This window comes from Nannobrachium achirus (genome assembly GCF_963921795.1).
Source record: "Nannobrachium achirus genome assembly, chromosome: 3".
Lineage (NCBI taxonomy): Eukaryota > Metazoa > Chordata > Actinopteri > Myctophiformes > Myctophidae > Nannobrachium > Nannobrachium achirus.
Window position 1 is genome coordinate 39,727,578 of NC_137812.1, and position 16,503 is coordinate 39,744,080.

Sequence of the window (16,503 nt, forward strand, 5' to 3'; positions counted from 1 at the left end):
CTGAGACAGTTGTAGATGGTCAAAGTCAGGTGAGATAATTCTCAATTTCTGCCCGAACCCGACCCTACCCGAACCTGACCCGACATTTAGGGTATAGGCTAAGGCCTAAAATGTATGCTAATTAGTAGGGCCGGGGCGGGCCTCAGGCTCAATAAAAACAGAAAAGATAATTTTGTATTTATTTATATTACTTTTACTCTGTGATAGAGTTCTCAAATTCTTCCCGAACCTGACCCTACCCGACCCGACCCAACGTTTTCGGACCGGGTAGGGCCTAGGCTATATGATAATTAGTCGGGCCGGGCCTCAGGCCAGCCCAATTAAGGCCCAAGTAGGGCCTTACAGCAAAGTCATTGAAGTCATCTAAGGAGAACACATGGTGAACCTTTCAATATAACCAGGATGTTCAGCCTGGTGCTGAGACTGTTGCTGGGCTGTATCGGGGTGGGGGGCAGATTAGTGATGAAGAAAATGGTCCACTCTGGCCTGTTTGGATGGATGTCAGGGACGTGCTGGCCATTGGGAAAAGCGGGACAACTCCCGAACGGCTGCTTCACTCCCGGCCAGTCCAGGCCGGCCATTAGGAAAAAATTAAACTGTTTGCACAAAAGTAAAAATTAAACTGTTTGCACAAAAGTAGTGAAAACAGCAGATCTACAAGCACACAACGCCTCGCACCGCGAGGCGTTGTGTGCTTGTAGATCGGCTGTTTTCACTAGTTTATATCATTTTTAAAATGATAAATACAAAACAAACGGTTTTGGACATACAAGGTTTCTACCCAACAACGACGAAATATAACTCGTGTAATTGGCCCACTGGCTTGTCACTTGTCACAAATCTTTGAGTAGCAGCAGGGCTATAGCGCGCTATATAGAGAGATCTCTCTCTATATATAGAGAGAGATCTCTCTATATAGCGCGCAATGAGGGCCTCTCCAACTCTTTTCCCGGGCTGAATCAGGGGCCCAGCACGTCCCTGATGGATATCGATGAGTCCTTTGAAGTTTCAGGTCGAAGAGAGCCATGCATTTAATCATGACAAAACCTGTTAAACATTAACTCCTCTGTCAACCGTTATTAGTTGTTAAACAGAGACACAAACACTTCAGCAGACAATGGGTTTGCCAACAGGGTGTGCTCTAATCCTAAACAATCTCTGACAGCACACAGTCTCTCAAAGAATGCTGAAGAGATGGGGGTGTAGTTTGCTGGTACAATATATTGATTTTGCTTGGCTTAGCAAAGGTGTGTGTGTGTGTGTGTGTGTGTGTGTGTGTGTGTGTGTGTGTGTGTGTGTGTGTGTGTGTGTGTGTGTGTGTGTGTGTGTGTGTGCGTGCGTGCGTGCGTGCGTGCGTGCGTGCGTGCGTGCGTGCGTGCGTGCGTGCGCGCGTGAGAGAGAGAAAGAGAGTGTGTGCGTGTGCGTGTGTGTGTGTGTGAGAGAGACCCAAGGGTGTGTGTCGAATGTAAAATTGTTGACTTAGCTTCTCCACGCTTAAATGACTGATGGCACTCTCTGAGTGTTTATTCATCTCTGTCACGGCAACAATTGTGAGAGGCCAGCCTATATGGCCAGGAGCATATCATATTTCTCCGCAACTTGTTTGAAAGGATTTGAAGTGCTTTTGCCTCTTGCTGAATCAACCCCAAACTGGACCCAACATTTGGGTTTGGTTATTAATTGGAACGATTCAAAACTTTTCTGTTCACCAGTTTTCACAAAAGAACAACAACTACTGAATCAACATGGGAAGTGGAACCCATTCGTTTTAAATCAAAGATTTGCATGCAGATTGAAAATGTGTCTTGAGAGATAAACTCAACCATATTATGCCTCCTCCCAGAAAGTCACTGTGCTTGTTTGTTTGTTTTTCCTCTCCCTAGAAAGGTGTCTGCACTGTAATATGTTTTCGTACACAGCATTAAGCTTTCATTTTTAGAGGGACCAAAATTGAATGGAATCACCTTATGTCAATATGGCCTACGTTGTTTGCCTGATTATGGGTTTCTGTTAGTAAAATATTCTGCCTGGCCCCAGTCCTATTATTAACCACGCCCGATGTATTTGCAAACTCACAATGCATTGAGAGCTTGAAATGGAAAGACAGGTGAAAGGATCTCATCTTGCAGGTTGGTCTCAGGGCCCATAGAGGGCAGTATTACTCCAGGTTTTACTTAGGACTCAATGCCCCTCCAAGCTCCAACACAGTGTTTCTCAAACTTGCAAATGTCAAGGTTTCCCCTAGCGGGTTCATTTGGTTCCATTTGTACACTGTCAGAGTTAGAGACATGTATGGGTCAATTTAGACCCCGCTAAAGGAACCCACAGATTCACTGGAATCCACTTTGAGAACCACTGCGAACCACTGCGAACACTCTTCAGCATCCTTATCCTCACCTGTGTGTCTCTCTCTCTCTCTCTCTCTCTCTCTCTCTCTCTCTCTCTCTCTCTCTCTCTCTCTCTCTCTCTCTCTCTCTCTCTCTCTTCACCATAACCAAGCAGCAGATAGACTAAGTATGTCTAAGTTCTGTTATAAGTGTGTGTGAGTGTGCACGTGGCGTGCACACAAACACGTGAGTGTGTGTACACATGTTTGTCTGGCCCCCTTTCCCCCAACACTAAGAAGCAGAGCGTATTTCTTTAAAGCTCATTCGGAATTCAGCTCTGGTCAGAGCCAATTGGTGGGTGAGATGAAACCTACTGTAGAACATAATTATGTTACAGTTGTTTGTATGTTTTGAGGGATTGATTTAATTAGCAGGTTTGTTAACAGGTAGTACAGTAAAAGGTCACGCTAATAGGATAACACAAACAGCCCCAGGGAGGATTGTTTCTATTGTGGTCCATTCATGTACTCACTGTTTATGACGTTTCAGTTTAAATAACAGTAAGAAATTGGGATAGAAGAACGCGAGTGAGGGGAGAAATACAGTATATTCACCCGAGGTCATTAGGTCAGGTGAGTGTGTTTGTGTGTGTCGGTGAGTACTCTACCTCTGTGAGGGGTGCATGTGTATGCTGCACATGCTGATGCATGCATGTCCCTGTGTGTGTGTGTGTGTGTGTGTGTGTGTGTGTGTGTGTGTGTGTGTGTGTGTGTGTGTGTGTGTGTGTGTGTGTGTGTGTGTGTGTGTCAGGCACATGCACACATAGACATAAAAGGGGGCTTGAGCCCCTGCCCTTTTTATCCGTCTGTAAAAAGTGCCCTCTCCAGACCATGAATGCAGTTTTTGCTATGGTGAAAGCAATGCAAATGCCCTCTTTCCATGCCATACCTGAAGACTATGCTTAGTAAAGTGTGGTATCAAGCACTGAAAATAGCCGACCTCCAAGCTCACAACGTGTCGCAGCGCGACGCGTTGTGAGCTTGGAGGTCTGCTATTTTCGATATTTTCTCCGAAAGGCCCTTTTAGAAATTTCAGCCCCTGCCTCGCTAACATTCCCTGCACATACCTTGTGTGTGTGTGTGTGTGTGTGTGTGTGTGTGTGTGTGTGTGTGTGTGTGTGTGTGTGTGTGTGTGTGTGTGTGTGTGTGTGTGGCATGGCAGTGTGAATAATGAACAGGGCTGCTGAGCAGGGCGGGGTGCAGGTTGTCACAGGATGGAACCCTGTCAGTGTGTCACCATGGCGATAAGAGGGAGCTGACAGCAACAGCTTTCATATCAATCATACTGACTTATCACTGTGTGTGTGTGTGTGTGTGTGTGTGTGTGTGTGTGTGTGTGTGTGTGTGTGTGTGTGTGTGTGGGTGTCAGCGTGAGCGCGTGCGAGTTAAGGACAGGGTATTAAGCCGGAATCAAAAATAAATCAATGTCATGTGGCCTGTGCGTCAACAGCTGTTGTCAGTTTTTAACAGCAGTGACCACACACACACGCACACACAAACATGCACGCACACACGCAGATGCCACTGTGTGTCACCCATCTCTAAGTGTCTGGACTCGGCCCAGGAGAGAGAGAGATGGCCAAATGTTATCCTGGCAGAGTGAAGGAGACTTATATCTGCATCTCTCATCTTCTCTCTGTCTCTGTCTCTCTCTGTGTGAAATTCCCTTTCTGATTCAAAGTCTTTGTTCCACACATACTGTGCTGTCCTTAAGTAAATGTACTTAGTTACTTTAAACCAGTGCTTGTGTTGCCTCCTCAGTGTCAGTGAGTGTGTGAGCTGATGCAGCATGTCTGTGAGGAATTAAGAATCCAATTGTACAATATCAGCCTCATGAGCCTCTCACACTTGATTTTGATTTAAATCAATTGAACCTTCCAGTAGACTAATACTTAGTTCAGTATAGTTCTCAATCTTTTCAGGGCGTGACCCCCTTTTTTCCCTTTCTTTCTTTTTTTTAGGTATTAAAACTCTCTTAAAATCCTTAAATTGTAACGTCACTGTCATGTGGAGACCCCCCGGGGGGTCCCGGCCCGCAGGTTGAGAACCACTGACTTTGTTGACCGTGGCTGGCTCTGTACCCGGTCCATTCTGCTGTTTCCCCCTGCACCAAATCTGTTGTTGCCGAATGTTCACCCCAGAATAGGGACGCTAGTGTTTGTGTGTTTAACTGTAGGAATGAATACAGAAGTACCTAATGTGGTGAGTAAACAATAAATGCATAGAAGATGCTAAATAAACACACAAAGTGAACGCCACACTTGATTAGAAAAGTGCCGCAGCTGCAGTCCTTGCCGCACCTAAAACCACTTACCTTTAGTTTGTCGATCAACACAACTGTTTGTTGATCCACGGGATGTATTTGTGCGTCGGCTCCCTTCAAAGCTTTCCACAAATATTATCTGCGTATTTTGCCCACAAGACTGCCTCTCCCAGACGGCAGCTGAGAGGGAGGCCAATAGTAAGATAGAAAGATAGGGAACAGGAGACGAGGGGGGAGGGATAAGAATCTAACCTCTACTCTGATTAGGTACCAACCCCACAGGCTGCTGTCTGCACTGATAAAGGAGCAGGAACACACACACACACACACGCACACGCACACGCACACGCACACGCACACGCACACTCACACTCTCACACACACACACACACACACACACACACATGCGTGCACGGCACGCTACACGTGCTGCCCAATCCCCTATTTTGAACTCTGTAGAGCAGGGGTCTTCAACGTTTTCAGGCCAAGGACCCCTTAGTTTAGAGAGAGAGAGAGAGATGAAGCAGGGACCCCCACAACCTTTTCATAGATTCCATATAAAGTAGTTTCAACGTTTGACGGCACAATCATCAGTGTATTTTGGATTCATGTCAATTTGTGTTTTCAGATAATATAGGCTACCACTGACTTGAGCCGTCATTACCTTGTCAATACCTTGTCAATAAATTGACCTTTTACTCTGTCTGCCCTTTTTCCCCTCTACACCAAACCTCTTTGCCTGAAAATAGCCGATCTACAAGCTCACAAGAGGCGTTAGCTTGTAGATCTGCTATTTTTGGCTACAGTTCTCAGAATATGGACACTAGGGTTCAAGTTGTTAATATAAAAATGATTGGAAGATTTGGAGGACCTCCTGTAGTAAAGGACCTCTTAGGGGTCCTGGACCCCCTGTTGAAGACTCCTGCTGTAGATGATTTGACCCTTATCGGACCTTTCAGTGGCCTCTCTTCTCATATTTCGGGTTGTTTCCCCCAAAAGGTTTGGGAAGGGAGATAATCCTCCGCTGATTTGATCTGACGTTCTCCGGCTCTCAATTTGGCGCCGCCGAAAACGTTCCCTTTTTTTCGATTAAGCAATAACAGAAAGTTCAAACAAGGTAAAAAGGCGGCGATAGATCCCCTGTCTTCAGTAAGCTCTTGAACTATCTTCTTGTGTCTCACCACTTAGCTGACAGCGTTCTGCTGATTCAGTCTATACCTTTTAAAACCTGCAGTGGAAAGAATAAGAAGGAAAATGGCTGGTCTTTGTAAGGACAGTGAACGTTGGAAAGGAGAAGATGCTCTAGTCTAGTCCATCAGTAAAGTGATGACTGATGCCTCTCAGCCTGGGAGAAGACAGTGATACTGCAGTTAAATCTCATCGGCTCTACTCCTTCCTGGAGGCCTTATATCTGGTGTCAGATAGCTGTATTGCCGAGCCTTTCAAACGTCAGATAACTCCATTGTCAAGCATAACTCTTTTTTTGTTTGTTTTTAAGTGTGGGGTTAACACAGGATGTAACGTGGCTATTCCCCCCATTTCTGTATATCCATCAGTGGTGGAAAAAGTACTCTAATCTTTTACTCAAGTAAAAGTATCAATACTACACTGTAGAAGTACTCTGTTAGGGTGCCCACACACCAAAATACCTAGAGTGGAATCCGCCAATTCATTTCAATGAGAATTGAGCGTTTTTTGGATTTCTGCAAAAAACGCTCCATTCTCATTGAAATGCATTGGCGGATTCCACTCTAGGTATTTTGGTGTGAGGGCACACCAAAGTACCTATGAGAGTGGAATCCGCGTTCCGCCAATGCATTTCAATGAGAGTGAAGCGGTTTCATGCCAGCAGAGGATTTCTGCAAAAAAAAAACGCTCCCTTCTCATTGAAATGCATTGGCGGAACGCGGATTCCACTCATAGGTATTTTGGTGTGAGGTCACCTTTACAAGTAAAAGTCAGAAATTCAAAATGTACTTGAGTAAAAGTATGAAAGTATTGGCATCAAAATATACTTAAAGTAGCAAAAGTAAAAGTAAAAAAAATGTTATAATGTAATCATTTATATCTGCAAAGTAACTAGTAACTTAAGTTTTCAGATAATTGTAGTGGAGTAAGGGTGCCCTCACACCAAAATACCTATGAGAGTGGAATCCGCGTTCCGCCAATGCATTTCAATGATAAGGGAGCGTTTTTTGCAGAAATCCTCTGCTGGCATGAAACCGCTTCACTCTCATTGAAATGCATTGGCGGAACGTGGATTCCACTCTCATAGGTATTTTGGTGTGAGGGCACCCTAAAAGCATAATATTTGGATCTGAGATGTAGTGGAGTAAAAGTATTGGAAATTGGAAATACTCAATTAAAGTACAAATACCTCCAAATTGTACTTAAGTGCAGTACTTAAGTAAATGTACTTAGTTACTTTCCACCACTGATTACTGCCCACACTGCACTTGCATGTACCTCACTTACAGAGGCATGCATGCACGCGCGCATGCACACACACAGACATGGTGTGCACGCTGTCCATCATTGCCAGTGGTAGCCCGGTGCACCTTGGATGGTTGCAGGGTGATAGATGAGTTTCCCCTGAGAAGCTCTGTTAAAGCGTCTCTCTATCTCTCTGCAGCCGCCTGGGCCCTCACATCTGATTAGTTCCCAATGGGCACCAGTCGCTCCCTGCCATCACTCATGCAGCCTGGGCCCCGAGATGTGGCGGAGACGACACGCAGCCATTGGAGCACAGAGGCCCACGCCACAGCCAGGAAGCCATTTTGGTGCAGCGCGCAGGATATTATGTGACTTGTGAATAAACCAGTCTCGCATGAGTGGCAGAGCACACGGCCCGAAATCCTCGGCGTTCGTTTAACTCTGCGAGAGTGAAAAGTGTACCCGAATGCACCTGTAACTATGAGAGTGTTTGGAGGCTTTTACTGTGCATAATAATAGCCGTGAGGAGAGAAACCCAGACAGAATGGAGTTATGCCTAACCACTTTCAACCTGGCGTCCCTATTTTGGGCATGTCATTATTATAGGTTGAAATCTTAGAAGAACTACAAGAGACAAATAGAGAGAAAACACAGCTATTTTTGTCATGCGATACGACGGAATACTAAAAGGGCCTATGTGGTTAATGAAGAGGGACAATCGCTGTTTCCTGTGTACAAGGCTCATATTCATACCGCATTAACAAAAGGCTTCATCCATAATTGTATCAATAAATTGGCCATCTATTTATTCAAATTACACTTGACTGAATAAGAATACCATTACAGCACTTCTGAATTCACTAGTAGCCTTTTTTCTTTGCTCTGTCACACTGTTTCACATTCTCTCATCTATCATCTCTCTCCATTAGCATTTACATGTCAATGACTTTTGTGTAGGCTTGATTTATACTTTGTTTCGCACTGGTGTCGCACACTGAACTTAGATCAGATCTACAAGCTTACAACGTGCCACAGCACTGCACGCCGTGAGGTTGTAGATCTGTCGATTTTCAGCGTGCGACACCGGCGCCCGGCCAAGTATACGCTGGGCTTTAGTGCCTCTCTCCCTCTCTGTCTCTTATTTACATGTCAATGGGCTTTGGCTGCTTGACGGTATAGCACGTTGAAATGAAGGTAATTTGCTCTGTGACAGTCCAGCCATTTTCCCAGCTATTAGTCTCATACATTCTGGTCAGTGAATGCTGATGAAAACCAGGGAGCTGTGAAGACATTTCTGCAAGCGCCTGCGTTAGTGACGCCGGGACAACTTTGATGTGGTGGTGCCCGTCGTGTGGCACCACCCACTTTCTGCTCCAGGCACGTGCACACATAGACATCAAAGGGGGCTTGAGCCCCTGCCTTTTTATCCTGTCTGTAAAAAGTGCCCCTCCAGACCACAAATGCAGTTTTTACTATGGTGAAAGAAACGCAAATGCGCCCTTCCTATGCCATACCTGAAGGCAGCATTCAAGAGAATTGCCTTGTCCAAACTCTGCTGAACTTGAATGCAGCGTCTTATGTTGAAAGAATTGCCCTTTCTGTATAGAAATCCATGACGTACGCCACATCTCCAGTATTGACTTGATTATGCTTAGTTCAGTGTGGTATCACGCACTGAAAATAGCCGACCTCCAAGCTCACAACGCGTCGCAGCACAGCGCGTTGTGAGCTTGGAGGTCTGCTATTTTTGATATTTCCACCAAAAGGCCCTTTTAGAAATGTCAGACCTTGCCTCTTTAACATTCTCTGCACGTCCCTGGGCACCAACCACTTTCTGCTCGCATCTTTTAGAAGACGCAGTATCTTTATGGCTTTTATGTGCATCTCTGACAAGCAGTCATTTTATATCGTCACACCAGCCCCAATGCTTTAGTACACAGTATCTGATAAAGCGCAGGGGTAGGGATCGTTCTGGATTGTGTTGTATCTTGGAGCCATTGCTTAATGTAGTGTACTTTTTCGCAGCTCGTATAAAGCCTGGCAGCCTTGAATCAGGCCTGGCACTCTATTAATTACATAGGGCTCACTGTGAGAGCCATTAGATTCATTGGTAATTGCTTCGAAAACCTGATGGCTGAATATAAAAGCTAATATCAGCATGAAATCATGATACTGCAACCAAAGTGGCTCTGCAAATTCAAGGTCTAAAGAAAACCCACGCATTCTCGTTTCATTAAGAGCTTACTGTATGTCACCGAGAAGTGATTTGAGGAGAAAGTGTATATATTATGTAGGTTAGAAATGATGTAGGATTGGATAAGATGTGACTACTAGACCACTGCAGTTCACTATAAGGTGGGTTGGCTTTGACATGCCCAGGGTCAGTAGCCTCTGGGGCGCACGAACGCACGCACGCACGCACGCACGCACGCACGCACGCACGTCGCACGCACGCACACACACACACACACACACACACACACACACACACACACACACACACACACACACACACACACACACACACACACACACACACACACACACCATGTCATACTGTGTTGTTTTTAAGAGGCCCATTGGTCATTAATGATTTAGTTTTACAGGCAGGACAGAAACATGTCTGCTTATGAGTGAAATATTGATGCAGCCGAATGCATTATTAATCCTGATGATTTCTAGAGTTAAGATGTAGTTGACCTACTGTTTTAGGCAGGTAGTGGCTTCATGGTGACCCTGCTCTTTGATGTTGGGACTGTCTGAGCATGCTTAACAACTGGTAAGTGCTTAACAACGGTAAGCGATGAATAGAAAAGATGTCATGAGCTTATTATCTTGAAAATGGAAAGCTTGATAAAGGAAATGTGTTTTCTATAACCACATGCCAAAATGGGTGCCAGGTTGAGCGAATGAGCGTGGTTAATGAGGATGCTTTTACTGTGTTCTGAGTGTGCGTCCACTGCCCCAAGGATGTCGTTGCCATCAGACTGAAACCTCATATCTCAATAGTTCAACTTCGTAAACAAATGCTCTACTTCATCATACTACGATCTACAAGCCCACAATGCGGCGCCTTGTGAGTTTGTAGATCGGCTATTTTAACTATAAAAAAAAACATCAATAATAAAAGGGAAACAGTTTTGGACATACTGTATGAGGTTTTCACCAGACAACGAGGATACGAATGAGAGAGAGAGACGGGGAGGGAGACATAGAGGTGTTTTCATGGTTGTTGTGATGCCAGCGAAGCACTTACTCTTTAAACAGCCACATTGCCCTCAGACAGATTGCCAGTGAGACAGTCAGCTAACAAAATAACCAGCCCCGCCACCCGCATCGACTGCCCCACTGCCAATATACAGTCTGCACACCGGCCCCCAAATCTCTCTGTCTTTCAGCCAAGCGCAGATGAATATAATTTGGCAGTGAGTGGTGGGAGGCAGGACCTCCTTCAAGCAGGGGCGTCACAAGGGGTAGGAAAGTGGGACTGAGTTACTAGGGCCCAAGGTGGAGGGGCCCTAGTAACTTTAGCTATTGAAAAATAGCAGATATACAAGCTCACAGCGCGGCACCGAGTGCCGCGCTGCGAGCTTGTAGATCTGCTATTTTTCAAACAGGCAAACAGATCACTGTAATGGGGAGACGGCACGCACAAACAGATCACTGTAATGGGGAGACGGCACGCACAAACAGATCACTGTAATGGGGAGACGGCACGCACAAACAGATCACTGTAATGGGGAGACGGCACGCACAAACAGATCACTGTAATGGGGAGACGGCACGCACAAACAGATCACTGTAATGGGGAGACGGCGCGCACAAACAGATCACTGTAATGGGGAGACGGCACAAACAGCAGGAGGAGACAAAGTCACAATATTGTCTGAGGAGGAGGAGGAGGTAAAGGATGCTTAAGTCTGATTTATGTTTAGTTGTGTGGCGGTGCCGCGTGCCGGAAATGGGCGATCTACAAGCTCACAACGCATGCTGCATCCGACATGTGGTGTGCTTGTACATCGCCTATTTGTGGCACTTGACACGGTACGACGGAGCACAAAAAATATGCATTACTCCGGGGCAGACCTCCATTCAGAAACACCCCCACTTAGAAACATCGCCATTCAGAAATACCCCCACTGAGGTTAGGGTTTAGGTTAGGTTTAGGTGACACCTCCATTTAGTTTCAAATGTTTTTTATTCGAGCAAATTACAGTAAGTCAGAGATAAATGCAACAATGCATGCTCCTTTTTTCGAATTATTTTCCACACAAAATCAAAAGTTATACATTTACAAAAACACACAATGAAACAGTTAACATAAATAAATAATACATATACATACAAACAATAGAAAACAAACAAGTCATGATCCTAAGTAGTATCTCTGAAAGTCCCATTCCCTTCCCACCCGTCCCTCCTCCACATTCATTGACACCCGACCATCCAAGTATAGCCTATGTTACTGATGCGAGGTATGCTATGAGAGGCGACCATACTTTATCAAAATATGAAAGTTTGTCCCCAAGAGTATATCTAATCCTTTCAAGATGTAATGTGTTGGTAAGGTCACTGAGCCACATCTTTGGTGACACCTCCATTTAGAATAATGGAAGTCAGTCTTCTGAATGGCAATGTTTCTGAATGAAGACCGCATTACTCTGGCACACGGATTGGCCCAATAACCTGGCTCCGTTCCAAAACAAGCCCTGTCTCTTCTAATCTTCTTGTCCCCTTTCCCACTTTCCTTAACGACTTATAAATCCTCTGATTGCATTTTTTTTTATTACTGGTAGCGGTCCAGTATTTTCCTCATTTCCTCTCATCTCCTTTTGTTCCTCCTCTCCTTACAGTAAACCATTATAATTAGTTCTTCTCGCCGCCCACTGTGTGGTCCAGGCCTGCTTTTTTTCCCCCTCCTCCTCTCAACTCTTCATCCCCTGTTCCTGTTTTCCCTCACAGCTTTATTTTAGGCCCCACACTGCGGCGTTTGAGGGTTTTTATGGCGATGGATAGATATAGTAAATGAGGTATGAAACGAAGGGAGAGAGAAAGGAGATAATAAGGCATCGTCGTTGTCGGGTGGAAACCTTGCATGTCCAAAACCGTTTGTTTTGCATTTATCATTTTAAAAATGATTTAAACTAGTGAAAACAGCCGATCTACAAGCACACAACGCCTTGCACCGCGAGGCGTTGTGTGCTTGTAGATCTGCTGTTTTCACTACTTTCCTGCAACGGCCTCGTATGATGAAGCAGTGCTTTACTTTGCGGGAAAAAAGTACGAATTTGAAACTTGGAGATACGAGGTTTCTGCCCGACAGCGACTACATGTTAATGACTCTCAAAAGACAGAGACATGGGAGGGGAACAAGGGAAGTTGCCTCTGGAGGCCGGGAAGAAATTAAAAAAAGAAACCAGCACAGGTATAGGATTCGAGGAAGGACAAAGACTAGAGGGGGAACTATTTGAAAGCATTTAAGGCCAGCGTAATGCAGTGGCTGGGGGGGCTGTGCCCTTCATAGGGGTCAACAGAGGTGGGCAGCAGTGAGGGGGGGGGGGGGGGGGGGGGCTGGCGGCCTGATAGCATCTCTCCTCTCCTGCGGGGATGAAGGGAGGGATAGAGAGGTATAAGCATTGGAGGGGGGGGGGGGGGGATGGAAAGATGGAGGGATGGAGATAAGAGGATGAAAGTGTGTGTGTGTGTGTGTGTGTGTGTGTGTGTGTGTGTGTGTGTGTGTGTGTGTGTGTGTGTGTGTGTGTGTGTGTGTGTGTGTGTGTGTGTGTGTGTGTGTGTGTGTGTGTGTGTGTGGAGGGGGATGGTGGTGGTCAGGGAGTGAGGGGCAGGTGGGGTTGCTGGAGATATGGTGGCATTGAAAGAAAGATGGGTCCTGGAGGTGAAGAGATGTGAGTGTTTATTCTTCTGATAAGCAGAAGGCCATTTGACAGCCGAGTGAGAAGGTGAAGAGGTGATGACTGTCTGTTTAAATACACCCTGTGGAGCTTCCCTTCCCTGAACGGCAAAAGTCAAGTTTGTTTGGCTAATTCCTACCCAACTAGGCAGAGAGAGAGAGATGATCCCAAATCCACAAGTTGACACCACATACAGTACATCAACCTTATCGCTGTCGGGCAGAAACCTCGTATCTCCAAGTTTCAAATTTGTACATTTTTTCTCAAAGTAAAGCACTGCTTCATCATACAAGACCGTCGCACAAAAGTAGTGAAAACAGCTGATCTACGCGTTGTGTGCTTGCAGATCGGCTATTTTCACTAGTTTAAATCATTTTAAAGATGATAAATACAAAACAAACGGTTTTGGACATACAAGGTTTCCACCCGACAATTGGACGATACGTTGTCCAGTCTACAGTAAGTCCCTCTGCAGGCACCAGGGTGAATACCTGGGTTACAGATGGAACAGTGGTTGGTTGATTTATTAGTGGGAGCACAAATGGGGAAATCTTTATTGGGGATATATCTAGTATACTGCAGATTAGGATTAGACTTTATCTGTCCTTGAAAAATGGGCTCTTTGAGTAAAAGGCGCAATGGGGTTATATACGGCAGAATGTTGAGTGTTTTTATTGTGCGGGGATTGTGAGAGTGAATGTCTACAGTACGCGCTCAGAGCAGGTGTGTGTGCGTGCGTGTGTGTGTGTGCGTGTGTGTGTGTCTGTGTCTAAATGATGAGGCCTGTTCCAAGCAGCCAGCTAATGGTCTCTATAGATTTATCGACGCCACTAGGAGGTACTTTGTTTTGGAGTCACGTGACATATTGCCATATGTCAGACACTCAACCAGCCAACAGACATCCAACTAAACACCGACCATCTACAGTAGGCTATGTGAATGGAAGCTGAGATGTGTGGGCGACTATAGGCATGCAGTGGTACTGTTACTGTACCTGTATTATTGCCAACTTTATTTTCTTATTCTTATTTTATTATTTTATTGCATCCAGCAAGACCTCTATTATTTTCTCAGCCAGTCCAGATGGCCTAATGCTGCATTCACACTACAGATATATAGTTGAACGTTTTGCTTGCTTGGTCAATGTTATCTCAATGGAAACCAGCTTTAAAGATACAGGACACACACCAAACGAAGGTTTGGAAGCTTTAAAGCTGGTTTCCATTGAGATAACATTGACCAAGCAAGCTAAACGTTCAACTATATATCTGCAGTGTGAATGCAGCTTAACACCTTCTAAGCCACGGGGAGCCCCTTAATGTTAAAACCGTACTATATCGCACATCCCCCCAGGGACTCTCAGCCACGTCGTACATTCCCGGACTTTGTCTTTAAAACCGGAATAAAAGCTTTTGATCCGAAAATCGGCGATCGTCTAACCTTCCCTAGTCACCACTCGTGCACTGATAGCTCATGCAGACCGTGCATGAAGCAGAGGTGACGTCAGCGCCTCTCCTTCTCCAAGGCTACTCCCAGCCATCCGTTTGCTGTCTGCACACTCGAGCTCCTACAGCAGCCATGCTTGGGGCTATGCTAGCGAAACTTTTCAGTTCTGTTCTTCAGTCACACATGGACTATTTGCGGGGACATTTACGTGAAAGGATCGCGCACGCGAAACGCACGGGGACATCGACGATCGGCCAAAACCCCCATTCTATCCCAACGGAAATCGAGAAAATCATGGTGAGTTACTGGCCTGGGAAAAAAAAAAAAAGAAAAAACAGCGGCGCTGTTCAAGATGGAGGGGCTGCGGGGTCATGTTTATAAACATAATATTATGTCTCAGATCACAATACAATAATAGAAATTTCACGGCTAATCTACCAACCACCATTCTATTTCGGACGTCAAGGTGTTAAGGCTGTTTGCTCCCATTTACGCCTGAAAAAGATTTAGCATTTTTTTGCAAAAAAATATGTTTTGTTTCTAATCCTACAGATTTTTCAGATTCCATTCGATTGGCTTGGATTGGTTTCCAAAGTCTGCAAGAGTCGTCCGTTTTGCATTAAATGAACACACGCCCAATTTTTCAAATTGACCTCATGGTGGTGTTACTGTACTGTATTACAGGTCACTTCACGTTCTGGCCTCTAACTCTTGAACCATATTGTAGGTCTGACAATAAAGTTTTCACCCATCCTGGGGCATAGTTCCGCCGATTTAAAATGATTCCAATACGGAACTAAAACTTCCTATGATTGACCGCTAGTTGCGCTGTTTCCCCCCCCCCCCCCGGCCGATCGCAAAAAGAATTGTTCTCCATTGGACCCCATTCATTTTCCCCTTTCGTTTTCTAACCTTAATTAACATTTTCATAAATACTTTATGGTTCCTATCGCTAGTTAAAAATTGCCTTTCAATCACGATGATATGCGTTTAGTGAAAATAAGGTCCAATTTATGTTAAAATTGATGATAAAGTTGCGGGGGGCGTGGCCAACTAAACTGATACCAGTTCTTCTTCGTGTGCTGTATTTCGGGAGGCTCCGACCACATTCTCCCATGTATCTCTGCGGTTGCACGTGACCGTTGGCAGCCAATAGCATCCTCTGGTGCTTTTACAATCTATGATGGCGACACCCATGCCAAGGACCCAAAATGCGTCATTTGCGCTGCAATGCGCACCAATGGCTTTGCTTTGTCCATATATTTTACAGTCTATGGTCCCATCCAGCATAAATAGCTGCAATGACAATAGGTGACCAGAAGAGGGCACTGTTGTGCAGCCTAGCCAGTAGCCACACCAGTACTGTAACGTAAACTACTGACAGACAGGAACAGATTGAGACGGGCACTATTGTGCAGACTAGACACACGCACACACACACACAGTGTATATAGCTGCTGCTCAGATTCACCGCTTCACTTCGAACCGATGTTTGATTTTCATATTCCATTATGATTGGTGATGATTGACTTCCAGATTTTGCGTTGAAAACCTGGCATGATGGAGAGCTGCGCTCAGAGGAGCCTACTTTTAAGATTGTATTGTTGTTGTAAGCACAGTCTGGATCATGCACCAAAACTACCTGTATATGAGTGAGGAACATTTTAAAACTCTCTTGAATGAAGCGACAGGGAGAAAAGCAAGCAGTGGAAACAAAGAGATGGAGTGATAACAGAGCAAGAGAGTAGAAGAGAGAAAAGATAATGAAAAAGAATGTAAATGTCTCCAACCGCACAGCGAATACCACCGCTGATTCAATTAAACAGCGACTGGGTCGATTCAACCCATGGAATCATGCTGCGTTGAGAGCAGCAGAGAAAGCAGAGTGCAGAACTTTTGAAGCCTTTAGGCAAAGTACTTGTCTCTGCAACAGCATTGTTTTCATAACCGGCCAAGTGGGAGGAGATCTAAAGAGAGAGGCAGGAGCTCCAATCAATACGAGAGGGCGGACTGGTATCAAACGGCAAATAAACAAACAAGCCATTATCCTGACACACACGCAG